The sequence below is a fragment of the Oncorhynchus masou genome, chromosome 28 (genome assembly GCF_036934945.1).
Source record: "Oncorhynchus masou masou isolate Uvic2021 chromosome 28, UVic_Omas_1.1, whole genome shotgun sequence".
Classification (NCBI taxonomy): domain Eukaryota; kingdom Metazoa; phylum Chordata; class Actinopteri; order Salmoniformes; family Salmonidae; genus Oncorhynchus; species Oncorhynchus masou.
Window position 1 is genome coordinate 43474503 of NC_088239.1, and position 17056 is coordinate 43491558.

At 46.0% G+C, this 17056-nt stretch overlaps 1 protein-coding gene across 3 annotated transcripts in view; it reads right to left on the reverse strand.

The window, feature by feature from the left end:
• Positions 1 to 9275, reverse strand: part of LOC135517624 (rab GTPase-activating protein 1) — a 127098-nt gene extending 117823 nt beyond the window's left edge. For all 3 annotated transcript variants that reach the window (XM_064942103.1, XM_064942102.1, XM_064942104.1), the window contains exon 1: positions 9175 to 9275. The gene's annotated coding sequence lies outside the window, so the exon portion shown is untranslated. The remainder of the gene's footprint in view (positions 1 to 9174) is intronic.
• Between the last annotated feature and the right edge of the window lie 7781 nt (positions 9276 to 17056).

Sequence of the window (17056 nt, forward strand, 5' to 3'; positions counted from 1 at the left end):
GGACGCTCTCTCTCTCTCTCTGGAGCACTCTGGAGCCCTCTCCCTATCTGGCACTCTGGAGCCCTCTCCCTATCTGGCACTCTGGAGCCCTCTCTCTGGAGCACACTGGATCTCGCTCTCTCCTGCTCTCTGGAGCGCTCACTCTCTCTCTCTCTGGAGCTCTCTCTCTCTCTCTGGAGGACGTTCTCTCTCTCTGGAGCACTCTGGAGCTCTCTCCCCATCTGGCTCTCTGGAGCTCTCCTATCTGGAGCTCTAGAGCTCTCCCTATGTGGAGCTCTCTCCCTATCTGGAGCTTTAGAGCTCTCCCTATCTGGAGCTCTCTTTCTACCTGGAGCTCTCTATCTGGAGCACTCGGGAGCTCTCTCTCTGGAGCACTCGGGAGCTCTCTCTCTGGAGCACTCGGGAGCTCCCTCTCTCTCTCTGAGCTCTCCCTATCTGGAGCTCTCCCTATCTGGAGCTCTCTTCCTATCTGGAGCTCGCTCTCTCTGGAGCTCGCTCTCTCCTGCTCTCTGGAGCGCTCTCTCACTCTGCTCTCTCTCTCTCTCTCTGGAGGACGCTCTCTCTCTCTCTGGAGGACGCTCTCTCTCTCTCTGGAGGACGCTCTCTCTCTCTCTCTGGAGGACGCTTGCTCTCTCTCTCTCTCTGGAGGACGCTCTCTCTCTCTCTCTCTGGAGCGCTCTCTCTCTGGAGGATGCTCTCTCTCTCTGGAGGACGCTCTCTTGCTCTCTCTCTCTCTGGAGGACGCTCTCTCTCTCTCTCTGGAGGACGCACTCTCTCTCTCTCTCTGGAGGACGCTCTCTCTCTCTGGAGGACGCTCTCTCTCTCTGGAGGACGCTCTCTCTCTCTCTCTGGAGGACGCTCTCTCTCTCTCTGGAGGACGCTCTCTCCCTCTCTGGAGGACGCTCTCTCTCTCTGGAGGACGCTCTCTCTCTGGAGCGCTCTCTCTCTGGAGGATGCTCTCTCTCTGGAGGACGCTCTCTCTCTGGAGGACGCTCTCTCTCTCTCTCTCTGGAGGACGCTCTCTCTCTCTCTGGAGGACGCTCTCTCTCTCTCGCTCTCTCTCTGGAGGACGCTCTCTCTCTCTGGAGGACCCTCTCCCTATCTGGCACTCTGGAGGACGCTCTCTCCCACACTGGATCTCGCTCTCTCCTGCTCTCTGGAGTCGCTCTCTCTCTCTCTGGAGGACGCTCTCTCTCTCTCTCTCTGGAGGACTCTCTCTCGCTCTCTCTCTCTGGAGGACTCTCTCTCTCTCTCTCTGAGGACTCTCTCTCTCTCTCTCTGGAGGCTCTCTCTCTGGAGGATGCTCTCTCTCCGGAGGACGCTCTCTTGCTCTCTCTCTCTCTGGAGGACGCTCTCTCTCTCTCTGGAGGACGCTCTCTCTCTCTCTCTGGAGGACGCTCTCTCTCTCTCTGAGGACGCTCTCTCTCTCTGGAGGACGCTCTCTCTCTCTCTGGAGGACGCGCTCTCTCTCTCTCTCTCTCTCTCTCTGGAGGACTCTCTCTCTCTCTCTCTCTCTCTGGAGGACGCACTCTCTCTCGCACTCTCTCTGGAGGACGCTCTCTCTCTCTCTGGAGGACGCTCTCTCTCTCTCTCTGAAGGACGCTCTCTCTCTCTCTGGAGCACTCTGGAGCCCTCTCCCTATCTGGCTCTCTGGAGCCCTCTCCCTATCTGGCTCTCTGGAGCCCTCTCCCTATCTGGCACTCTGGAGCGCTCTCTGGAGCACACTGGATCTCGCTCTCTCCTGCTCTCTGGAGTCCTCTCTCTCTTTCTCTCTCTCTCTCTGGAGGACGCTCTCTCGCTCTCTCTCTCTGGAGGACTCTCTCTCTCTCTCTCTCTGGAGGACGCTCTCTCTCTCTCTCTGGAGGACGCTCTCTCTCTCTCCGGAGGATGCTCTCTCTCTCTCTCTCTCTCTGGAGGACGCTCTCTCTCTCTCTCTGGAGGACGCTCTCTCTCTCTCTGGAGGACGCTCTCTCTCTCTCTCTCTGGAGGACGCTCTCTCTCTCTCTCTGGAGGACGCCCTCTCCCTATCTGGCACTCTCTCTCTCTGGAGGGACGCTCTCTCTGCTCTCTGGAGGACGCTCTCTCTCTCTTTCTCTGGAGGACTCTGGAGGACGCCTCTCTCTCTGGAGGACTCTCTCTGGAGGAGCCCTCTCTCTCTGGAGGACTCTGGAGCCCTCTCTCTATCTGGAGGACTCTGGAGGACCTCTCCCTATCTGGCTCTCTGGAGCCCTCTCCCTATCTGGCTCTCTGGAGCCCTCTCCCTATCTGGCTCTCTGGAGCCCTCTCCCTATCTGGCTCTCTGGAGCCCTCTCCCTATCTGGCTCTCTGGAGCCCTCTCCCTATCTGGCACTCTGGAGCCCTCTCCCTATCTGGCACTCTGGAGCTCTCTCTCTGGAGCACACTGGATCTCGCTCTCTCCTGCTCTCTGGAGTGCTCACTCTCTCTCTCTGGAGCTCTCTCTCTCTCTCTGGAGCTCTCTCTCTGGAGCTCTCTCTCTCTCTCTCTCTCTGGAGCTCTCTCTCTCTCTGGAGCTCTCTCTCCCTCTGGAGGACGTTCTCTCTCTGGAGCACTCGGGAGCTCTCTCTCTGGAGCACTCGGGAGCTCTCTCTCTGGAGCTCGCTCTAGAGCTCTCCCTATCTGGAGCACTCTCTCTGGAGCTCGCTCTCTCTGGAGCTCGCTCTCTCTCTGGAGCTCGCGCTCTCCTGCTCTCTGGAGCGCTCTCTCACTCTGGAGCACTCTAAAACTCTCTCTCTCGAGCGCTCTCTCTTTCTCTCTCTGAAGGTCTCACTCTCACTCTTTTTGCTGCTCTCTCTCCCTCCCTCCCTCCCTCTGCTGCTCTCTCTCCCTCCCTAGCTTTCTGTAGCTCTGTCTCTAGATCTCCCCCTCTTTGTGCAGCTCCCTTTCTCGCTCTGTAGCTCCCCCTCTCTCTGTAGATCTCCCCCTCTTTGTGCAGCTCCCTCTCTCTTTCTCTCTGTAGCTCCCTCTCTCTTTCACTCTGTCTGTAACTCCCTCTCTCCCTCTCGTTAACCTCTCTCTCCTCACTGCCTCAGGACATTACAGCTCAATGGGGACCAGAACAACAAACTGGACAAACAAGAAAGACTGAAATACAAGCTGCTGATGTTTCCCCCCTCCCTCCCTCCCTCCCTACCTTTCTCTCTCCCCTCCATCGCATGTATAGGAAGAAAGCAAATGGGGGTGATGCTAAGTCTGACTGCTGAGCTAACGCTATGACTGCTGAGCTAACACTATAACCCCATCTTCTGTCCTGCCTAGCTAGCTGTCATGTCAGCTAGGTGTAGCCATGACAACACCACCTATTTATCCCTTCAGAGGGACCATCTTGACATTTCGAGATGTTCCACATCTTGACAAAAATGTGGTACGGTTAATGTAGCCGATCTTCTACAGTTGGCTGGGCTGTTAATAAAGCCTCTCATACAAATGGTCATCAGTCAGACTACTAGAGGAGTTAGGCTAGGGTTTACTCGATACAACTGCCAGACGAGGTTGGTTACTTGGGTCCGGCTCGTTACTCAGCTGCCACAGCCTTTCAGTGGCGGTCAGCTATGTCTTCAGTCCTGGCACTGCAGGGGGACTCTTAAAGCCTTCGATCACACCGATAGTGTCATTACGCAAAATAGTACGCAGCATCATCTGGATGTTTGTGCAACAAAAGTATAACATGCTAACATTTCTGTCAAGCCGTCTACGCACACAGTCTGACGCATACATTCGATAAATCCAATGTATACGCCACGCAGAACGCACTGCAACTGTCTCTGCAACGCAATGCTGCAAGGCAAACGCAGCGCTCCATCGGAAATTAATGTACTTCTTTCGGGTGTACCAAAATGCAATGTCGGTGTGATCGAGGAGTTGACTCTCTTCCATCTTTCACTTTCACTCCAGCTGAACTGGCTGCTTTAAAGGCCTGCCAGGCCAGCTGAGCTCTCCCTCTTCTCTCAGTGCATCTCATTTCACCTCACAAGGGAGAGGAAGACCGTGAGTGTGAATACTCAGGCTTGAAACACATAGGCTGGCTTCAACCAAATTCACTGCTGTGATTTAAAAAAGGCAGAGACGGGGGGGGGGGGGTTTACAGAGTTGAGCTTGGGACAGTCGAATCACGAGTGGCGATGCACAAAAGAGGAGAGAGAGAGAGACAGAGAGAGACAGAGAGAGAGAGAGGGGGGAAAGGAAAGAGAAACAGCGACAGTCACTGAATCACATTGTGCGGTTGATGATAACCATCTTATTCAGTAGGCGGCACTCCGTCACAAGCTTACAGTGGCTCGGGGTGGCTAACGGATATTCACGAAGAGATCTTACACTGTTTCCTATCATAACCTACTAAAACAGTATTATGTGGAAGATAAACGGTATCCTGCCCTTTTACTACGCTGAACAAAATTATAAAAAACGCAACATGTGGTGTTTGTCCCATGTTTTATATGCTGAAATAAAAAGACCCCAGAATTTTTCCATAGGCACAAAAAGCTTATTACTCTCAAATTTTGATGGAGCACGCAATTGGCATGCTGAGTGCAGGAATGTCCACACGAGCTGTTGCTAGAGAATTGATTGTTCATTTTCTACCATAAACCACCTCCAACGTCGTGCACTTGCCCAGTCATGTGAAATCCATAAGGGCCTAATTTATTTATTTCAATTGACCAATTTCCTTATATGAACTGTAACTGCATGTTGCGTTTATATTTTTGTTCAGTGCATTCGGAAAGTATTCAGACCCCTTGACCTTTTCCACATTTACAGCCTTATTCTAAAATGTACACAATTATTTTTGTTCCTCAATCTACACACAATACCCCATAATGTCAAAGCACAAACAGGTTCCTATATTTTTTACGAATGTATTAAAAACGAAAAAAATTCAATATCATATTTACTTTGTTGAAGCACCTTTGGAAGTGATTATAACCTTGGGTATTACACTACAAGTTTGGCACATATGTATTTGAGGACTTTCTCCCATTCTTCTCTGCAGATCCTCTCAAGCTCTGGCAGGTTGGATGGGGAGCGTGGCTGCACATCTATTTTCAGGGCTCTCAAAAGATGTTCAATCAGGTTCAAGTCTGGGCTCTGGCTGGGCCACTCAAGGACATTCAGAGACTTGTCCTGAAGCCACTCCTGGGCTGTCTTGGCTGTGTGCTTAGGGTCGTTGTCCGGTTGGAAGGTGAACCTTCACCCCAGTCTGAGGTCCTGACCGATCTGGAGCACGTTTCAATAAGGATTTGTCTGTACTTTGCTCCATTCATCTTTCCCTCGATCCTGACTAGTCTCCCAGTCCCTGCTGCTAAAAAACATCCCCACAGCCTGGTGCTGCCACCACCATGCATCACCGTAGGGATGGTGCCAGGTTTCCTCCAGAAGTGACACTTGGCATTCAGGCCAAAGAGTTCAATCTTTGTTTCATCAGACCAGAGAACCTTGTTTCTCTAAGAGTCTTCAGGTGCCTTTTGGCAAACTCCAAGCGGGCTGTCATGTGCCTTTTACTGAGGAGAGGCTTCCATCTGGCCACTCTACCATAAAGGCCTGATTGGTGGAGTGCTGCAGAGATGATTGTCCGTCAGGAAGTTTCTCCCATCTCCACAGAGGAACTCTGGAGCTCTGTCAGAGTAACCATCGGGTTCTTGATCTCATCCCTGACCAAGGCCCCTCTCCCCTGATTGCTCAATTTGGCTGGGCGGCCAGCTTCTGAAGAGTCTTGGTAGTTCCAAATGTTCCATTTAAGAATGATGAAGGCCACTGTGTTCTTGGGGACCTTGGGGTTCCACTGGGAAACACTGAACAACACTTTGGTTCTTACTCTGTCACAATAACCCCTTCCTGGCTTTTTTGGAAGGTACCCTTCCCCAGATCTGTGCCTTGACACAATCCTGTCTCAGAGCTCAAAGGACAATTCCTTCAAACTCATGGCTTGGTTTTTGTTCTGACATGCACTGTCAACTGCGGGACCTTATAAAGACAGGTGTGTGCCTTTCCAAATCATGTCCAATCAATTTAATTTACCACAGGTGGACTCCAATCAAGTTGTAGAAACATCTCAAGGTTGATCAGCGGTAACAGGATGCATCTGAGCTCAATTTCGAGTCTCATAGCAAAGGGTCTGAATACTCAAGTAAATAAGGTATTTCAGTTATTTATATTTAATACATTTGCAAACATTTCTTAAAACCTGTTTTCGCTTTGTCATTATGGGGTATTGTGTGTAGATTGATGAGAAAGGGGGGGTACCTAGTCAGTTATACAACTGAATGACTTCAAATGAAATGCGTCTTCCGCATTTAACCCAACAACTCTGAAACAGAAAGGTAGGGGGGGCTGCCTTAATCGACATCCACGTCTTCAGCGCCCGGGGAGTGAAAGGGTCTGAATACTTTCTGAATGCAATGTATGTATATGTGACCGACTACCTCGATTTGGTTTTATGTAGCAAAAAAGAAATACACTTTATCTAGTCCTTGGCCTATATTCCAATTGGACTTTGGTGCAGGTCATGTTGTTCTTCACATTACCGTCTCTGGTAAACACACACTATATCAAATTAAATCAAAGTTTATTTGTCACATGCACAGGATACAGAAGGTGTAAACGGTACAGTGAAATGGTTACTTGCATGTGCATAGTAGCAATATCAAAAATAGAAAGTACACAGAAAAATATTTTATAAATATTTTATCATTATTAGATGATGCTTACCCAGACACACTTGTCTAAATTGATGGGTCGTGTGAAAGAAATGCTAAAAGCACCTCCCAGTCACATCTAGCTAAGTGGATGGGTCACTATGGTCTAGACATCACACATTCATGAAATACAATAGATAGTCGTAATCACCCCCAGACACACTGGCTAAGTTGATGGGTCATGTAATCATCTAGCGAAGTGGAATATTTTGTTTAGACATGTAGCTAGTTATCTAAACAATGAATCACAACCCCAACCCATACTACTAGCAATAAAAACAGAGGGTCATAGCTAGCCACCGTGTATGAAATTCTGTAGTATCAGTCAGCAGGGAGCTAAAGCTAACCAACTAGGTTCAATGTTAGCTAGCTAGCTAACAGTAGGCTATAACTAGCAATGCAAATGGCTTTCTGACATACAAAAAAATATTAATGCACAGACCACACAACATTCGCTAGGGTGTGGTGGCAGTAGCAGGAACAGCGGCAGCTGGTAAAGAATGCAAGCGACTTCAACGGCTAATTTCTCTGAACATGGGAAAAGATATATCACCAGATTCGCAGGGAAAACATTATAAAGGTTGAAGAAGCAATACTCCAATCAGCAGCTCCATACTACTTGTCAGACATAGAGAACTGATACTGTATACTAGTTGTTGGGGTGGGATTGCTGTGAGTGGCTATTGATAATTTTATTGTATTTCTTGTTTTACTCATTATTAGGAAGAATGATGGACCAAATTGAATGTTAGGTACCAAATTTATTGAAGATTATATGAATCATATCCATTAAAGAGGGACAATTTGGGTGCAGAGGCTTAAAATATAATTAGATCTCTATGAAATTAACAAAATTATGCTTCAGGAAGGCTAATCTTAACTGTTTCTTACTACATAAACAATTTCAGAACAATCTGAGATGGTGAGTAACAAAATCCTCTTTAATGTGCTTTTTGAGGTGGAATGACTCACAGGAGACATCCTCCAGAACAACTGACTATTTTGTTTAGTAATAGGTTCGCTCCGAACACCACTTGTGAAAGTTCTCATGGGGCAAGTGCAAGCCTTATCCTGTCTGACTCCTGTCCTGGACATGGCTGTCAATAGTACACATCCTAGATGCTACTGCCAGGCTGACATAATGCAACAACAGCAAGGCCTATACCTGGAGTTGCACACCATTCAAGGCTACGTGGGGTGAGCTATCTGCACAATGGAAAATTGCAGAAATTCTGCAGCCTGGCACAGAATTCAGAACACCTGCACACAGTCAACAACAACTCCAATAAACACTGATCATAGATAACTGAAGGCCAGTGAACTTTCCCTTACTGTGAGCACCTGTAGGTTTTTATGCAAATATTTGAATATGGCTCGGGAGGAGGGTGTGACAAGTACAGTTGTTTTTGTCGACTGCTGCCTGTATTTCAGGTGAGTGAACAAACTTCAACTGGCCTGGGCTCCGTTACCCATAATCACCAAGGGAGAAAGGGCTTCTCTGTGGAACGCCAATTGGGTCTTTTATTTGCGTGTCAAAAAAAGATACACTTTCAAACGGTGTTCCATACTTTTTTCAAACTACAGGCACCAGAGGAATGCGGGACGTGTTAATGTTGAGGACTAATTCATATCCATTTGGCTAAAGTCCACAGTCAGTCTTACCATAGCTAACTGACGTCAAGGCTGTCAGGGTCAACTAGCTGTCCCTGACATGTCATCTAACGTTACGGGTAACGTTAAAACAGTAACATATAGGCTATCCGTGGTCATTTACCCTGACGCCATGTGTCCTGTAAATCATCAGGGGGCCACTAACTAGCTGGCTAACTAGTCATCTGCCAATACAGATGACAGAATATTACAACTACCAAACCCAGCAGCTACTGTTAGCTAGCTAGCGAATTTAGCAGTCCCCGTCATTTGCAAATAACGCCAACGTAAGGTTACGATAGAGCGGTAGTTGTTTCTGCAAACAAATGCATTTCCAGTTGACACACGGTTGAGTACAAGAAACGGTAGCTGGCTGGGACCGGGTAGAGCTAACTAGCTCGCTAATGTTAGATTGCTACTGTAGTTAGATACCGAGAAAAGCAAGCAGCGAAAGCACTACCTCGTTACGTTACACCCGCTAGCCTAGCTAGCTACATAACTCTACTTTCTCCAGCCAACTTCGTGATGCCCCGAGTTTATGCAGAAATGTTCATTTGCCATAACACTAGTTGGAGGAACACTAGCTAACGTTACTGTCTAGTTCGGACATAAAACCGTCAGCGAAACCGCTCGGCCTTCAAAGTGATGCACAAACCTTGAACGTTCGGCAACCCACTGAGCTAATGTTGGCTTAGTTACAGTAGCCAGCTATTTAACAGCTCTTCAAAATATCTCCAGGCTAAAAGTGTCCTGTTCAGAGGAGACACTCAGCTTATTTAAACACAGACATGCATATACGTGTCGAATATCTTACCTGTTTCAACAATTGTGTGTTATTCCAAAGACGGTTACCATAACATTGCGCTAGCTAGGAAGCTAGCTACATCTGCAACAGCATTTAGGGCTGTAAACACAACGCAAAAAACCTACTGCGTTGGCGCATGCGCAGTACAACATCTCCTTCGAGTGTTTCAGGAAAAGCACTCCCTGAGACCTATCTGGTTATTGTCATCCAGACCAGTATTACATTTCAAAGTGTATCTTTGCAAAATAATAAAACAAGGCTATATGAGAAAATTGAGAGACAATGTCGGATAAAAATCGAATGAAGTGTGAAATAAGTGACAGATAAACATATTCTGCATATGATTCAGTCATCAAGTTTAAAGTTTTTATTAGTTGTATGAACAGGATACACATGGTGTATATATACACCGTCCAACGAAAGGCTTACTTGCAGGTTTCTTCTCGACAATGCATCAACAATAAGAAATTATACAACATATAAAACAATAAAATAATACCAACATAAAGTAAATGGTTCAGTAGAATATAATAAATATTTTTGCAGAAGTGTAAATCAGGAAGGCAAAATTATAGTCAAATAAAACAACATTGTATTAGTCACATGCTTCGTAAACAACAGTGAAATGCTTACTTATGGGCCCTATCCCAGCAATGCAGAGAGAAAGAAAATAGAGAAATAATAGAAAAGTGAAACACATAATAATAAAAGTAATAATAGATATGTGTAATGATAACTTGGCTATATACAAGGGGTACCAATACCGAGTCGATGTGCAGGGGTACGAGGTAATTGAGGTAGATATAACTAGGAATAAAGTGACAGATAGTAAACAGTAACAGTAAGTTAACTGTTACTGCATCATTCGCAGCATTCGCGTGAAACTGAAAGCGCGAACCACTGCTTTTAATCAGGGCAAGGTGTCTGGTAATATGACTGAATACAAACAGTGCAGCTATTCCCTCCGCAAGGCTATCAAACAAGCTAAGCGTCAGTATAGAGACAAAGTAGAATCTCAATTCAACGGCTCAGACACAAGAGGTATGTGGCAGGGTCTACAGTCAATCACGGACTATAAGAATAAATCCAGCTCAGTCACGGACCAGGATGTCTTGCTCCCAGGCAGACGAAATAACTTTTTTAACCCTCGCAAGGCCGCAGGCCCAGACGGCATCCCCAGCCGCGCCCTCAGAGCATGCACAGACCAGCTGGCTGGTGTGTTTACGGACATATTCAATCAATCCCTATACCAGTCTGCTGTTCCCACATGCTTCAAGAGACCCACCATTGTTCCTGTTCCCAAGAAAGCTAAGATAACTGAGCTAAACGACTACCGCCCCGTAGCACTCACTTCCGTCATCATGAAGTGCTTTGAGAGACTAGTCAAGGACCATATCACCTCCACCCTACCTGACACCCTAGACCCACTCCAATTTGCTTACCGCCCAAATAGGTCCACAGACGACACAATCTCAACCACACTGCACACTGCCCTAACCCATCTGGACAAGAGGAATACCTATGTGAGAATGCTGTTCATCGACTTCAAGCTCGGCATTTAACACCATAGTACCCTCCAAGCTCGTCATCAAGCTCGAGACCCTGGGTCTCGATCCCGCCCTGTGCAACTGGGTACTGGACTTCCTGACGGGCCGCCCCCAGGTGGTGAGGGTAGGCAACAACATCTCCACCCCGCTGAACCTCAACACTGGGGCCCCACAAGGGTGCGTTCTGAGCCCTCTCCTGTACTCCCTGTTCACCCACGACTGCGCGGCAACGCACGCCTCCAACTCAATCATCAAGTTTGCGGACGACACAACAGTGGTAGGCTTGATTACCAACAACGACGAGACTGCCTACAGGGAGGAGGTGAGGTCCCTCGGAGTGTGGTGTCAGGACAATAACCTCACACTCAACGTCAACAAAACTAAGGAGATGATTGTGGACTTCAGGAAACAGCAGAGGGAACACCCCCCTATCCACATCGATGGAACAGTAGTGGAGAGGGTAGTAAGTTTTAAGTTCCTCGGCATACACATCACAGACAAACTGAATTGGTCCACTCACACAGACAGCATCGTGAAGAAGGCGCAGCAGCGCCTCTTCAACCTCAGGAGGCTGAAAAAATTTGGCTTGTCACCAAAAGCACTCACAAACTTCTACAGATGCACAATCGAGAGCATCCTGGCGGGCTGTATCACCGCCTGGTACGGCAACTGCTCCGCCCACAACCATAAGGCTCTCCAGAGGGTAGTGAGGTCTGTACAATGTATCACCGGGGGCAAACTACCTGCCCTCCAGGACACCTACACCACCCGATGTTACAGGAAGGCCACAAAGATCATCAAGGACAACACCCACCCGAGCCACTGCCTGTTCACCCCGCTATCATCCAGAAGGCGAGTACAGGTCAGTACAGGTGCATCAAAGCTGGGACCGAGAGACTGAAAAACAGCTTCTATCTCAAGGCCATCAGACTGTTAAACAGCAACCATTAACATTGAGTGGCTGCTGCCAACACACTGACTCAACTCCAGCCACTTCAATAATGGGAATTGATGGGAAAGGATGTACAATATATCACTAGCCACTTTAAACAATGCTACCTAATACAATGTTTACATACCCAACATTATTCATCTCATATGTATACGTATATACTGTACTCTATCAGCTACTGCATCCTTATGTAATACATGTATCACTAGCCACTTTAACTATGCCACTTTGTTTACATACTCATCTCATATGTATATACTGTACTCGATACCATCTACTGTATCTTGCCTATTGCTGCTCTGCACCATCACTCATTCATATCTTTATGTACATATTCTTTATCCCCTTACATTGTGTATTGGAATTGTTAGTTAGATTACTTGTTGGTTATTACTGCATTGTCGGAACTGGAAGCACAAGCGTTTCGCTACACTCGCATTAACATCTGCTAACCATGTGTATGTGACAAATAAAATTTGATTTGATTTGATTTAATTTGAAAAGTATTTACGTAACTATTTAGCAGTCTTATGGCTTGGGAGTTTAAGCTGTTCAGGGTCCTGTTGGTTCCAGACTTGGTGCATTGGTACCGCTTGCCATGCAGTAGCAGAGAAAACAGTCTATAACTCGGGTGGCTGGAGTCTTTGACCATTTCTAGGGACTTCCTCTGACACCGCCTGATATAGAGATCCTGGATGGCAGGGAGTTTGGCCCCAGTGATGTACTAGGCCATAAGCACTACCCTCTGCAGCACCTTGCGGTCAAATGCCAAGCAGTTGCCATACCAAGTGGTGATGCAGCCAGTCAAGATTTTTATTTTATTTCACCTTTATTTAACCAGGTAGGCTAGTTGAGAACAAGTTCTCATTTACAACTGCGACCTGGCCAAGATAAAGCATAGCAGTGTGAACAGACAACACAGAGTTACACATGGAGTAAACAATTAACAAGTCAATAACACAGTAGAAAAAAAAGGGGAGTCTATATACAATGTGTGCAAAAGGCATGAGGAGGTAGGCGAATAATTACAATATTGCAGATTAACACTGGATTGATAAATGATCATGTACAGGTAGAGATATTGGTGTGCAAAAGAGCAGAACAGTAAATAAATAAAAACTGTGGGGATGAGGTAGGTGAAAATGGGTGAGCTATTTACCAATAGATTATGTACAGCTGCAGCGATCGGTTAGCTGCTCAGATAGCAGATGTTTGAAGTTGGTGAGGGAGATAAAGGTCTCCAACTTCAGCGATTTTTGCAATTCGTTCCAGTCACAGGCAGCAGAGTACTGGAACGAAAGGCGGCCGAATGAGGTGTTGGCTTTAGGGATGATCAGTGAGATACACCTGCTGGAGCGCGTGCTACGGATGGGTGTTGCCATCGTGACCAGTGAACTGAGATAAGGCGGAGCTTTACCTAGCATGGCCTTGTAGACGACCTGGAGCCAGTGGGTCTTGCGACGAATATGTAGCGAGGGCCAGCCGACTAGAGCATACAAGTCGCAGTGGTGGGTAGTATAAGGTGCTTTAGTGACAAAACGGATGGCACTGTGATAAACTGCATCCAGTTTGCTGAGAAGAGTGTTGGAAGCAATTTTGTAGATGACATCGCCGAAGTCGAGGATCGGTAGGATAGTCAGTTTTACTAGGGTAAGCTTGGCAGCGTGAGTGAAGGAGGCTTTGTTACGGAATAGAAAGCCGACTCTTGATTTGATTTTCGATTGGAGATGTTTGATATGGGTCTGGAAGGAGAGTTTGCAGTCTAGCCAGACACCTAGGTACTTATAGGTGTCCACATATTCAAGGTCGGAACCATCCAGTGTGGTGATGCTAGTCGGGCATGCGGGTGCAGGCAGCGATCGGTTGAAAAGCATGCATTTGGTTTTACTAGCGTTTAAGAGCAGTTGGAGGCCACGGAAGGAGTGTTGTATGGCATTGAAGCTCGTTTGGAGGTTAGATAGCACAGTGTCCAATGACGGGCCGAAAGTATATAGAATGGTGTCGTCTGCGTAGAGGTGGATCAGGGAATCGCCCACAGCAAGAGCAACATCATCAAGATGCTCTAAATAGTGCAGCTGTAGAACATTTTGGAGATCTCAGGGCCCATGCCAAATCTTTTCAGCCTTCTGAGGGGGAAGAGGCTTTGTCGTGCCTTCTTCACGACTGTGTTGGTGTGTTTGGACCATGATAAAGCCTCAGTGATGTGGGAGGCAAAGAACTTGTAGCTCTCAAACCCACTCCACCAATAGCCCCTTCGTTTCCTGTAGTCCACGATCAGCTCCTGTATCTTGCTGACATTGAGGAAGAGGTTGTTGTCCTGGCACTACACTACCATGTCTCTGACCTCCCTATAGACTGTCTCATTGTTGCAGTGGTGAAAAAAGTACACAATTGACATAGTTGAGTAAAGATACCTTAATAGAAAATGACTCAAGTAAAAGTGAAAGTCACCCAGTAAAATACTACTTGAGTAAAAGTCTTGAAGTATTTGGTTTTAAATATACTTAAGTATCAAAAGAAAATGTAATTGCTAAAATATACTTTAGTATCAAAAGTTAAAGTAAAAGTATAAATGAAATTCCTTTAATTCAAATTCCTTATATTAAGCAAACCAGACGGCACCATGTCTCCGACATTATTTACAAACAAAGCGTGTGTGTTTAGTGAGTCCGCCAGATCAGAGGCAGTAGGGATGACCAGGGATGTTCTCTTGATAAGTTTGTGAATTGAACCATTTTCCTGTCCTGCTAAGCATTCAAAATGTCACGAGCACTTTTGGGTTTCAGGGAAAATGTATGGAGTAAAAAGTACATTTTAAAAGTAAAAGTTGTCAAAAATATAAATAATAATGTACAGATACCCAAAAAAGCTGAGTAGTACTTTAAAGTATTTTTACTTAAGTACTTTAAACCACTGCATCGTCATCGGTGATCAGGCCTACCACCGCCATGTTGGCAGCAAACCGAATGATGGTGTTGGAGTCATGGGCGGCCAAGAAGTTGTGGGTGAACAGGGAGTACAAGAGGGGACTTCGCGCGCACCCCTGAGGGGCCCCGTGTTGAGGGTCAGCATGGCGGATGTGATGTTGCCTACCTTCACCACCTGGGGGCTTCCCATCAGGAAGTCCAGGATCCAGATGCAGAGGGAAGTGTGCAGTTCCAGGGTCCTTAGCTTAGTGATGAGCTTTGAGGGCACTATGGTGTTGAACGCTGAGCTGCAGTCAATGTACAACATTGTCATTTAAGAGTTCCTTTTGTCCAACTGGCAAAGGGCAGTGTGGAGTACAATAGAAATTGTGTCATCCGTGGATCTGTTGAGGTGTTATGCAAATTGGAGTGGGTCCAGGGTGTCTGGGATTATGGTGTTGATGTGAGCCATGACCAGCCTTTCAAAGCACTTCATGGCAACAGATGTGAGTGCTACGGGGAAATAGTCATTTAGACAGGTTACCTTGGGAATCACGTGACCCTTGAACGAGATGGCTGCGTGAACTGAGAGCTCCGCACATGTCATTTCCAATTCTTAATTGGAACTCTAGGGGCAGTATTTCATTTTTGGATAAAAAAACGTTCCCGTTTTCAACAAGATATTTTGTCACGAAAAGATGCTCGACTATGCATATAATTGACAGCTTTGGAAAGAAAACACTCTGACGTTTCCAAAACTGCAAAGATATTATCTGTGAGTGCCACAGAACTGATGCTACAGGCAAAACCAAGATGAAACTTCAAACAGGAAATGAGCAAAATATTTGAAGCGCTGTTTTCCAATGTCTCCTTATATGGCTGTGAATGCGCCCTGAACGAGCCTACAATATCTGCCGTTTCCCCAAGGTGTCTGCAGCATTGTGATTTGTAGGCATATCATTGGAAGATTGACCATAAGAGACCACATTTACCAGGTGTCCGCCCGGTGTCCTGCGTCGAAATTGGTGCGTAAACTTCAGCTGCAAGTATTTTTCCATGTGATTGAGTGGAGAAAGCAGACTTCCACGAACAATATATCAATGAAGAGATATGTGAAAAACACCTTGAGGATTGATTCTAAACAACGTTTGCCATGTTTCAGTCGATTTTATGGAGTTAATTTGGAAAAAAGTTCTGTGTTTTGGTGACTGAATTTTCAGAGTTTTTTGGTAGCCAAACGTGATGTACAAAACGGAGCGATTTCTCCTACACAAAGAATCTTTCAGGAAAAACTGAACATTTGCTATCTAGCTGAGAGTCTCCTCATTGAAAACATCCAAAGTTCTTCAAAGGTAAATGATTTTATTTGAAGGCTTTTCTGGTTTTTGTGAAAATGTTGCCCGCTAAATGCTACGCTAAATGCTACACTAGCTATCAATACTCTTACACAAATGCTTGTTTTGCTATGGTTGAAAAGCATATTTTGAAAATCTGAGATGACAGTGTTGTTAAGAAAAGGCTAAGCTTGAGAGCTAGCATATTTATTTCATTTCATTTGCGATTTTTATGAATAGTTAACGTTACGTTATGCTAATGAGCTTGAGGCTATAACTGGATACAGGTTTTTTTCGTAGCCAAACGTGAACAAAACGGAGCGATTTGTCCTACACAAATAATATTTTTTGAAACACTGAACATTTGCTATCTAACTGAGAGTCTCCTCATTGAAAACATCTGAAGTTCTTCAAAGGTAAATGATTTTATTTGAATGCTTTTCTTGTTTTTGTGAAAATGTTGCTGGCTGAATTCTAGGCGTATAGCTATGCTAGCTATCAATACTCTTACACAAATGCTTGTTTAGCTATATTTCAATAGCATATTTTGAAAATCTGAGATGACAGTGTTGTTAACAAAAGTCTAAGCTTGAGAGCAAATATATTTATTTAATTTCATTTGCGATTTTCATGTATAGTTAACGTTGCGTTATGCTAATGAGCTTGAGGCTATAAATAGGATCCCGGATACAAGATTGCTCGTCGCATGAAGTTAATCTTACCTCCACTTCAAGTTAGCTTTAGTCAACAAAGTAATGGCGGCTACAACAGGCAACATTTACATGTGACTTTTTTACTGGGATTCAACCAATAGTCGTGGAAAAAGCCTCCAAGAAACAGCTAGCTTCAGAAAAAGCTAGCGCCATTAACTAGAGGCCCAACAACTGCCAACCTCATCCTCTGTCGAAGACATCCTTTCTGAGCTGAGATCCCAATGTACAGAGCTCAACAGCAAACTAGGTGACAACCCTGGAAAATTCCTTGCCTGACATCAACAACAAGATAACCATCAACGCGGGGCGCCTGGATGAGGCAGAGCGCCGAATCCTACTCATGGAAAACTCACAGCCAGACCCCATGGAAACAATAGCATCTGCTAAAAAGAAAATAGAGCATCTGGAAGAGAAAACAGAAGACCTGGCAAATAGGGGG